Source organism: Leptinotarsa decemlineata, unplaced genomic scaffold (assembly GCF_025532065.1).
Source record: "Leptinotarsa decemlineata unplaced genomic scaffold, Ldec_3_MD MMD2_tig00026369_RagTag_RagTag, whole genome shotgun sequence".
Taxonomy (NCBI): Eukaryota; Metazoa; Arthropoda; class Insecta; order Coleoptera; family Chrysomelidae; genus Leptinotarsa; species Leptinotarsa decemlineata.
The window spans coordinates 5,625,171-5,636,301 of record NW_027412709.1 but is presented as its reverse complement, the minus strand read 5'-3'; the positions used below and the strand labels follow the sequence as shown (position 1 = coordinate 5,636,301).

General features: G+C 36.4%; 1 protein-coding gene and 1 long non-coding RNA gene across 3 annotated transcripts in view; one reads left to right on the top strand and one right to left on the bottom strand.

Annotated features, from left to right (window-relative positions):
- Positions 1 to 11,131, top strand: part of LOC111510103 (pinopsin) — a 116,321-nt gene that overhangs the window by 24,009 nt on the left and 81,181 nt on the right. The gene's annotated exons all lie outside the window — the stretch shown is intronic.
- LOC141486779 (uncharacterized) lies at positions 3,361 to 5,507 on the bottom strand. The gene is made up of 3 exons (XR_012468039.1): positions 5,130 to 5,507; positions 4,603 to 4,906; positions 3,361 to 4,258 (listed from the first exon to the last, which is right to left on the bottom strand). It is a non-coding gene; the product is annotated as an uncharacterized lncRNA (long non-coding RNA).

Sequence of the window (11,131 nt, the reverse complement as noted above, 5' to 3'; positions counted from 1 at the left end):
ATGTCAGAAGGGCAATGAGCCGTATTTTCGTTAATAATGATTTGTTCTCAACGTACAGCACATCAAATGAAATGGAAACGAATGCAGAATTCATCGACAGAGAAAAAACAAAGATGGCGCAACATGTCAGAAGTGCACTAACCTGCTTCTTCGTTAATAAAAGTCGCCTCGTCACGTGCAGCATATCAAAGAAAAAACAAAAGAGGCAACCAAAAGGGCACTGAACCATATTTTCGTCAATCATAGTCGGATCGTCGCATTTGACATGATTCATTCACTCAAAACTGAAATATTTAGAAGATACCAAAGGAGATCTCACGGTGACTATAAGTTCTGGTATGCTTTGTTAGGTATCGAATGATGCGTGCAATTTCGTTAATTCCAGCGACATGATTATTCCAAGACATATTGGTGTCCATTTGAATCTCAAAAAACTTATCGAAGCAGAAGGTGGAACCCCAAAAAATAGGAGATATAGTACACCAAGTCAGTGGAGAGCAGCATTTTTCTGCCGAAAAATTTTTGAATTTCTTCAAATTTTCCAAATATCTGTAACAGAAAGACAAAACTCAGCTGCGGAACGCTTCTATCTACTAAAGTTGAGTATGTGTCGGTAGTGTGTAACGAAGGTTTCCATTAAATTCACTGGTTGCGCCCTCTGGAGGATGTTTGTTGCGATACACCATAGGTGACAATATTTATTGTTTATCATTTCGAATCCGTTGAATACAAGGGGTTTGAAAATAGAAAAAAACAACGTTTTAACGCTTTGTAGACGTGTTTGATGCTCTATGAGCAACACCCGTTATCCATATTTTCATTATTATCCCGATTGTATGACCACCAAACATTCAATATTATCGGGATTGAAGGGAGCTGATAGGTTAGGTGGAGTACCAAGGGGGCACGCTGGATGGAACGAGTATCGTAGCGATTTAAGCGTGGAACTCCGCCCCTCGGCCCCCTTGGTACTCCACCTAACCTATCGGCCACCTTGGTACTCCACCTAACCTATCAGCTCCCTTCAATCCCGATAATATTGAATGTTTGGTGGTCATACAATCGGGATAATAATGAAAATATGGATAACGGGTGTTGCTCATAGAGCATCAAACACGTCTACAAAGCGTTAAAACGTTGTTTTTTTCTATTTTCAAACCCCTTGTATTCAACGGATTCGAAATGATAAACAATAAATATTGTCACCTATGGTGTATCGCAACAAACATCCTCCAGAGGGCGCAACCAGTGAATTTAATGGAAACCTTCGTTACACACTACCGACACATACTCAACTTTAGTAGATAGAAGCGTTCCGCAGCTGAGTTTTGTCTTTCTGTTATAGATATTTGGAAAATTTGAAGAAATTCAAAAATTTTTCGGCAGAAAAATGCTGCTCTCCACTGACTTGGTGTACTATATCTCCTATTTTTTGGGGTTCCACCTTCTGCTTCGATAAGTTTTTTGAGATTCAAATGGACACCAATATGTCTTGGAATAATCATGTCGCTGGAATTAACGAAATTGCACGCATCATTCGATACCTAACAAAGCATACCAGAACTTATAGTCACCGTGAGATCTCCTTTGGTATCTTCTAAATATTTCAGTTTTGAGTGAATGAATCATGTCAAATGCGACGATCCGACTATGATTGACGAAAATATGGTTCAGTGCCCTTTTGGTTGCCTCTTTTGTTTTTTCTTTGATATGCTGCACGTGACGAGGCGACTTTTATTAACGAAGAAGCAGGTTAGTGCACTTCTGACATGTTGCGCCATCTTTGTTTTTTCTCTGTCGATGAATTCTGCATTCGTTTCCATTTCATTTGATGTGCTGTACGTTGAGAACAAATCATTATTAACGAAAATACGGCTCATTGCCCTTCTGACATGTTACGTTGTCTTTGTTTTTTTTCTTTGTCGATAACATTTTGCATTCGTTTCTCTTTCATTTGATGTGCTGCACGTTGAGATCCAAATATCATGAGTGAAATTGTGACTTAATGTCTTTCTGACATGTTGCGCCATCTTTGTATTCTCTCGTCAATGAATTCTGGATTTTTTGTCCTTTCATTTGACGTGCTGTAAGCGAAGAGTCGATTATTATCAGCGAATATACAACTTAGTGCCCTTCTGACAGTTGCTCCATTTTTTTTTCTAATAACTCATTCATTTCCACAAATCCTCACACATTTTCTACCACGCCACCACCTCCTACGCTGACTACGTCACTTTCAAAGTTTTAACATTTTATCATTATTATTATTATTTTTCGACCCACATTCCCCAGTTCAATATCATCTAACACAATTATTAGACCGATATTTGATTCCTCCATTCTGATTGGCTGACCGACACCACTCTGTAACACAAGTTGAGTTTTAATGTTTTATCACTATTATTATTATTATTCGACCCACATTCCTCAGTTCAATTTCACCTAAAACCATCATTCTACTGATATTTGATTTCTCCAGTCTGATTGGCTTACGACACCACTCTGTACCGGAAGTTAGGCTGATTGTTCCTCAAGGTTCGGTTCAGGAGTCTGAAAATTCGCAAAACGAACCTTCATACGACAAAGCGTGGACTTTAGTCATCTCCTGATGATGCTTACTTGGTAAGCGAAACGCGTTAAGTGTTAAATGACTGTCATATTGAAATAGGAAAAAAAACGACAATAACGACGAAACGATAACGAATAAAGGCACGTAAACTGTTCGAAAACGCACGCATAACCGTAGCACGCAAAACTGTTGAATACTTCACTTTCCCCAATTTCGAACGTTAACTCTACAATACGACTCAGCATTATTTCTGCCAAAATTCGATAGAGAAGGGTTATGGGGGGTTCCAAACGACGTATTTCAAATATTGATTCACTCTGTATGTATGCGCTTATATTTCGTAGAATTTTCAATACGATTTTCACCACACTATGGCAAAATTTCCAACATGTGTGGGCTATTATTTCTGCAAACTGAAACTCACTTTTCAAGTGTAACTGAAAAAATGAATCGCAAACGTGTTATGATTTCGATATATTTTGAGGTAATAATATTTAATATCGAACGAATGGTCATAAAGAAAATTATTTGCATTGTATTCCGAAAGCTTACGAACCGTTTCGTGATCAATGAACACCGAATGAATTTCGTAATACCTGTTGAAGATCTTGACCTACCTCACTATTTATAAACATTCATATGCTGAAGTTGTAACTTTGCTCCGGTCACCGTACTACGACAAAATGCTTGATGTGCATTTTGAAGATAGTTGGAATAATGAATGAAATTGTGAATACTGAGTGTTTATGTTTCAGAATATCGAAGTAATTCATGTATTTCGATTCATGGCTTTGAATTATTTCATAACGATTTTTCATATTTGTCTGTATCGTTACTTTGTTATATTCATATGTCTGAGAATTCATTTCACTCCCTGTTATAATGGACTCGTGATCACACCAAACGACATTGTCATAAAAATGAAACTCAGGTTATCTACACATAATGAACTCGTCCGGTATCTATATCAAAGGATGCTATTTTGAAAGGGAATTTCGAAAAAACTACAATACGAAATGAATTTCCAAATATCACACTTGAAATTTAATGACAAATGTCAATAATCTATAATAGTGTCCTGAATAAAATTCAAGATATAAAATGCCACTTTTTGTTATATCGACCCAACGAATCAGAATTTAAAATGACAGACAAACTTATTTCCTTTATTTCTAAAATGTCCTGTTTTTGTCAACTTAGTATCTTTCAATATGATGTTTCTTCATCTCTATAAAATCTGGTATATAATTTTTTGTTATTGCACATTTTTGACAACTTTCCCTGTATAAGATAAGTTTTCATTTTCAAAAAAAGATGTGTGTGATATGTATTGTATTTATTTTGGTAGTATATTATAAAGCCATTTATATAAAATATCAACGTTATTGAGACTGCAGCTGAACAAATTTCCTTTGAAATGACCCATACAGAACGGCGTGTTTTTCTTGAATTTTGGAACACACCACGATGAATCTTCAAAGTCTTCCAAATTCATTACGGTTGTGTATATATTGAATAGACACAGTTTGTCCAACAAATCACTGAATATCGACAAATTCAAGCCTCTATAGATTGAAAAAAATGGAAACTGCTTAGATTTGAAACTCGTTCTGGAAAGGTTGCTATGACGGTTTTGAATGTTGTTGTTGAGATGACTCTGACTGATACTGCACACGTTGATGTATTATTCTGAAATAAATTCGATTTTTCAATAAAAACATACACTGAAATAAATTCGATTTTTTAATAAAAACATACACTGAACAAAATTTTTTGACAACAGAGAGGTTAATGTCTTCCATGAAGTAATTGCTACACATATAATGAAAATAAAAAAATCAAGTGTCATTCAAAATAATGAATTTAAAAGACATATTCTGCACGTACTAAGTGAAGGAAATATATTGTATGGAAACACTACTTTATGCGGATCATATCTGTGAGTGAGAATTTTTGACTCGAATGAAAAATATTGTATACACCCAAAAACTCTTTGCCTATAAAACAAAGAAAAAATTGGAAACAGTACTAACCTTAATTTTGTACAATCTCAAATGAAACGACAAGATTCGGTTTCCCAATGTCCATCAACCCTTTGAACACAATAGCGTATTTTCCTGATGAAAATTCTTCTAAGTGAGGACGATACGCCTCCGTCACTCGGTGGGGCAGAAATGATACTTTATCTCCCAAATCTAACAAGACCGCCTCACCAAATTTTCCTTTCACGATTTTGGCAGTGAATATCCTCTGCGGCATCTCCACAGGCAAATCTACTACTTTGATACTTGGCTTTCTCTTCACGATCGAACTTGCATTCAACTTTTGTAAATCCATCTGTGAAAAATAAAAAATGAAAGCTTTATGTTTTGATTCACAATATATGCGAATACTATCTCAAACAAACCACGACATGTAAAACATTTGACTGAAATCATCCAACATATATATATCGAAAAAAATTTTGGAAATCAAATGATTCAACAATTCTCACCAATTTTCAATTAAATTACATTTGAATAAATTCATCTGAGGAAAGAGTCAAATCTAAAACACTTACTTTCAAATAGAATCGGTGCACTTGTCACTGGTATCACTTTCAACGGATGCAACTAACTCATTTCGCCATGCATGACGTATTTATAGTAAAATAAGTGATGACATATTTTAAAATGAAACAAAGAGCCTTTGTTTCGTCGCTTTGAGAACTGCATATCTCCGGATGTAGATTCGACATTGACAGTGATCAATGTCACTTTGGGTTTGAATATAAAAATTAGTGATGACATATTCTGAAATGAAACAAAAGAAAATCAAAGAGTCTTTGTTATATGCATATTCAGCGTTGACATTGATCCATGTCACCTTGGATTTGAATAGCGCAACAAACACATGAATTCTGCTTTTTTTCCCCATTTTATTTGAAGTGCTACATGTGATGATGCGGCTATTATTAGTGAAGATACAACTTTGTGCCCTCTTGGCATCGTCTCGGTTTTTTTTTCTCTGTTGATGAATTCTGCATTCGTTTTCCTTTCATTTGATTTGCTGCACGTTGAGATTCAGTTATCATTAATGAAGATGTGGGTTAGTGCCCTTCTGACATGTTGCACCATATTTATTTCTTCTTAATAGATGAATTCTGCAATTTTTCTTCTTTCATTTGACATGATGTACGTGGCGATCCGAAGTTTTTTCAATGATTCTCTTCGCAATTCTTCCTATGCTGTTTCACATTAGGCGCTCGATATTATATTTTTCATTGTCTACACATTAAATCATTTGAAATGAGTACCCACATCGATCTGTTGCGACTAGTATAGCGAAAATAGGTTATGAGGTCCTTTTGGCTTCGTTAAATGATTAACTATGTTTTTTGACATCTAAAGGAATCCATTGATGTCAAAATCATCGGAATCGGACGACCGGAAGTGAAAACCGGAAGTGACCTGTTTTTGACGGATTCGAAACCTTCTCACCCTAAGGAATCCAAAAATACCATATGTTTCAGTATACGATGATTATTTGATTTTTTTGTCAACAAATCATGTGTTTTGAATAAAACTTTTGCAATTACATTACACTCGTAGTTGTTCATAACCCAACAACTTTTAATTTCAAATATGTTTAATGATTTTCTTTAAATGTACAATTCTTTCTATGCTATTTCACATTAGATGCTCGATATTATACTTTTCATAATCTACAAATGAAATCATTTAAAGTGAGTACCCACATCGGTCCGTTGCTGCTAGTATAATGAAAATAGGTTATAAGGCCCTTTTGGCTTCGACAAATGATTAATTATGTTTCATGACATCTAAACGAATCCTTTGATGTTGAAATCATCGAAATCGGAGGACCGGAAGTGGAAACCGGAAGTGGTCGTTTTTTGATGGATTCGAAACCTTCTCACCCTAAGGAATCCAAATATATCATATGTTTCAGTATCCAATGATTTTTTTAATTTTTTTGTCAATAAATTCTGCGTTTTGAATCAAGCTTCTGCAATTGGAATAAACTTATAGTTGTTCATAACCCAACAATTTTTAATTACAAGTTTTTCAGTGATTTTTGTTGAATTTGCAATTCTTCCTATGTTATTTCACATTAGGCGTTGGATATTATATTCATTACGCCATATTTGTTTTTTCTCTGTCGACGAATTCTCCATTTCTTATCCTTTCATTTGACATGCCGTATGCGACGATCCGATCATTATTAGTAAATATACAACTCAGTGCCCTTCTGACAGTTGCGCTATTATTCTTCGTAATAACTCATTCATTATCACACACGCCAGCACCTATCACGCTGACTACGTCACTTTCAAGCTTTTAATGTTTTATCACTATTATTATTATTATTCGACCCTCATTCTCCAGTTCAATTTCATCTAGCACAATCAATCGAGCGATATTTGATTTCTCCATTCTGATTGGCTGACCGACACTACTCTGTAACAGAAGTTAGGTTGGGTGTTCCACAAGGTTCCGTTCAAGAGTCTGAAAATTCGCAAAATGAATCTTCACATGACAAAGCATGGAGGTTAATCATTTCCTGATGATGCTAACTTGGTTAGCGAAACGCGTTAAATGATAAATGACTGTCTTATTGAAACACGAAAAACCGTTACGACAATAACGATGAAACGGTAACGAATGAACGTACGGAAAACGGTCGAAAACGCACGAAAAACGATCGTAAACGCACGAAAAACGATCGTAAACGCACGAAAATTCGCAAAATGAATCTTCATATGACAAAGCATGGACGTTAGTCATTTCCTGATGATGCCAACTTGATTAGCGAAACGCGTTGAATGATAAATGACTGCCATATTGAAACACGACAAACCGTTACGACAATAACGATGAAACGATAACGAATGAACGCACGGAAAACGGTCGAAAACGCACGAAAAACGATCGTGAACGCACGAAAAACGATCGAAAATGCACGGAGAACCACGTATTTTGAAATGTCATTGTCGAATACTTCGCTCTCCCATTCGCGCCCTCACGTTGAGTCCACAACGCTGAACCTCTTGACACTTTTGGATCTCCTCTTTCTCCTGATGATGCTAACTTGGTTAACAAAGATACAAGACTTCCGACATGTTGGAACGCTAGACTTCTGTTGAATCGACATGTTTGTATACACATTAATATCATATTTCAAATCGACATGTTTTTTCTTCAAATGATATATTTTGACGCACCCTGCACACTTCAACGTCATATTCGTTTTTCAATGGTGTATTTTGAGATACCTTATACACATTGAGAGATCGCGCGTTGAAAACTTACAGCCTCGTGGAACTGTTATGTTCTTTCTTGAATGATGTATTTTGACGCACCCTGTACACTTCGACGCCATGTTTGTTTTCAATGATGTATTTTGATTTACCTTGTAACACTGAGGGATCACACTTTGAAACGATACAGCCTCATTAATCTGTAATGTTTTTTCTTGAATCTGATTCATTATTATTAATATATAACTTTCGCGCTTCCAATTTTCGTTGAGTAGTTCACGATCAATTCCAAAACCGGCAACGCTACATTGCCCCATAAACAATGATTTATTGTACAACTGGCAACGCCGAACCTGCCATGCTGGCATGTGTTGACATTTGACAGATGCAGTCTTATGAGTCCAGTGTTTACAGTGTCCTTCTTCAACCAATAGATAGTTCAGCTAGTGACTCATAGATGACTCTGAGTGTTCTATAACTTTGGTGTTTCCATATACTTTTGTATCGATGAATCGAGCGCCTATTTTTGTGCGGTTACTGATAACAGGACATGAAACAATTCTGTACGATAAATTATTCAAATGAATCCTCAATATACGCAAAGCCACGTGAATTTGTGCATCGATTCAGTGTCCTTCTTCAACCAATAGATAGTTCAGCTAGTGACTCATAGATGACTCTGTGTATTCTATAACTTAATTTTCAAACCGGCAACGCTACATTACTCCATAAACATTGATTTATTGTACAACTAGCAACACCTGCTTGCACTAGCAACCGGTAAAACCTCAATCTCCATCTCTCTTTGCATCGATTACGTCACACGCGCCTCTCGCTCTTACACACACATACACATCTTTACATGAAATATTAATTATTTCCCAAATCTAAGTATATTTTCCTATCTTCAATATGATAATGACGATTACATTCTACGGAAATCAAAAATAAAAATGCTGTCAAGTATAATGAATGAGTCAATTTCGGTCCCGACAAAACTAACGCTATAAATACCCAACATTCGCAGTTAACTTCAATATCTTACGATGGTGTAGAGGCTAAGTACAATGTCTACGGCGCGGACGACCCAGGTTCGAATCCCATAACTATAAGTTTTTTTTATTTAAAATCACGTGACTGAAGGGGGCCGAGGGAGCTGATAGGTTAGGTGGAGTACCAAGGGGGCCGATAGGTTAGGTGAAGTACCAAGGGGGCCGAGGGGCGGAGTTCCACGCTCAAATCGCTACGATACTCGTTCCATCCTGCGTCGATTTCGATGACGCTGATAGGTTACCCCCACTCCCAAGTGGTCCAGAACATACGTTGTTACACAAGTGGTCCAGAAGTCTCTTTGCTCATCTACTGGTTTGAATTTCCCGCTCTATGCGTGATAGCTGATTGGTTGACTGAATGACGGTAAAAGTGGAAAAGTGGAGATGGTCTGAAGTGGGCTTTGAAGGCTAAGGCTCAGTTTACACATAATGGACGTCTGGTAGAGACGAGGCGCTGACCTTTACTCCTTTCGTGTGAGGTGGGCCTGAGGTCCAAAAAGGTCCAGAATTAAGCTCCATAAGAAAATACATGGGATTTTGGGCCAGAACTCCTATAACTCTATTACTCAGGTCGATGTGGCTACTCATTTCAAATGATTTAATGTGTAGACTATGAAAAATATAATATCGAGCGCCTAACGTAAAACAGCATAGGAAGAATTGCAAAGAGAATCATTGAAAAAACTTCGGATCGTTACGTACATCATGTCAAATGAAAGAAGAAAAATTGCAGAATTCATCGACAACGAAAAAACAAATATGATGCAACATGTCAGAAGGGCACTAACCCACATCTTTATCAATGATAACTGAATGTCAACGTGCAGCACATCAAATGAAAGGGAAACGAATGCAGAATTCATCCTCAGAGAAAAAGCAAATCTGACGCAACATGTCAGAAGGGCACAAAGCCACATTTTCGTTAATAATTGTCGAATCGTCACGTACAGCACGTCAAATGAAAGGAAAAGAAATGCAAAATTCATCGACGGAGAAAAAACAAAGATGGCGCAGTATGTCAGAGTGACACTAAGCAACATATTTGTTGATGATAGTTGGATCTCAACGTGCAGCACATCAAATGAAAGGGAAACGAATGCAGAATTCATCAACAGAGAAAAAAAAAACGGAGACGATGCCAAGAGGGCCCAAAGTTGTATCTTCACTAATAATAGTCGCATCATCACATGTAGCATTTCAAATAAAATGGGGAAAAAAAAGCAGAATTCATGTGTTTGTTGCGCTATTCAAATCCAAGGTGACATGGATCAATGTCAACGCTGAATATGCATCTAACAAAGACTCTTTGATTTTCTTTTGTTTCATTTCAGAATATGTCATCACTAATTTTTATATTTAAACCCAAAGTGACATTGATCACTGTCAATGTCGAATCTACATCCGGAGATACGCAGTTCTCAAAGCGACGAAACAAAGGCTCTTTGTTTCATTTTGAAATATTTCATCACTTATTTTACTATAAATACGTCATGCATGGCGAAATGAGTTAGTTGCATCCGTTGAAAGTGATACCAGTGACAAGTGCACCGATTCTATTTGAAAGTAAGTGTTTTAGGTTTGACTTTTTCCTCAGATGAATTTATTCAAATGTAATTTATTTGAAAATTGGTGAGAATTGTTGAATCATTTGATTTCCAAAATTTTTCTCGATATATATATATATATGTTGGATGATTTCAGTCAAATGTTTTACATGTCGTGGTTTGTTTGAGATAGTATTCGCATATATTGTCAATCAAAACATAAAGCTTTCATTTTTTATTTTTCACAGATGGATTTACAAAAGTTGAATGCAAGTTCGATCGTGAAGAGAAAGCCAAGTATCAAAGTAGTAGATTTGCCTGTGGAGATGCCGCAGAGGATATTCACTGCCAAAATCGTGGAAGGAAAATTTGGTGAGGCGGTCTTGTTAGATTTGGGAGATAAAGTATCATTTCTGCCCCACCGAGTGACGGAGGCGTATCGTCCTCACTTAGAAGAATTTTCATCAGGAAAATACGCTATTGTGTTCAAAGGGTTGATGGACATTGGGAAACCGAATCTTGTCGTTTCATTTGAGATTGTACAAAATTAAGGTTAGTACTGTTTCCAATTTTTTCTTTGTTTTATAGGCAAAGAGTTTTTGGGTGTATACAATATTTTTCATTCGAGTCAAAAATTCTCACTCACAGATATGATCCGCATAAAGTAGTGTTTCCATACAATATATTTCCTTCACTTAGTACGTGCAGA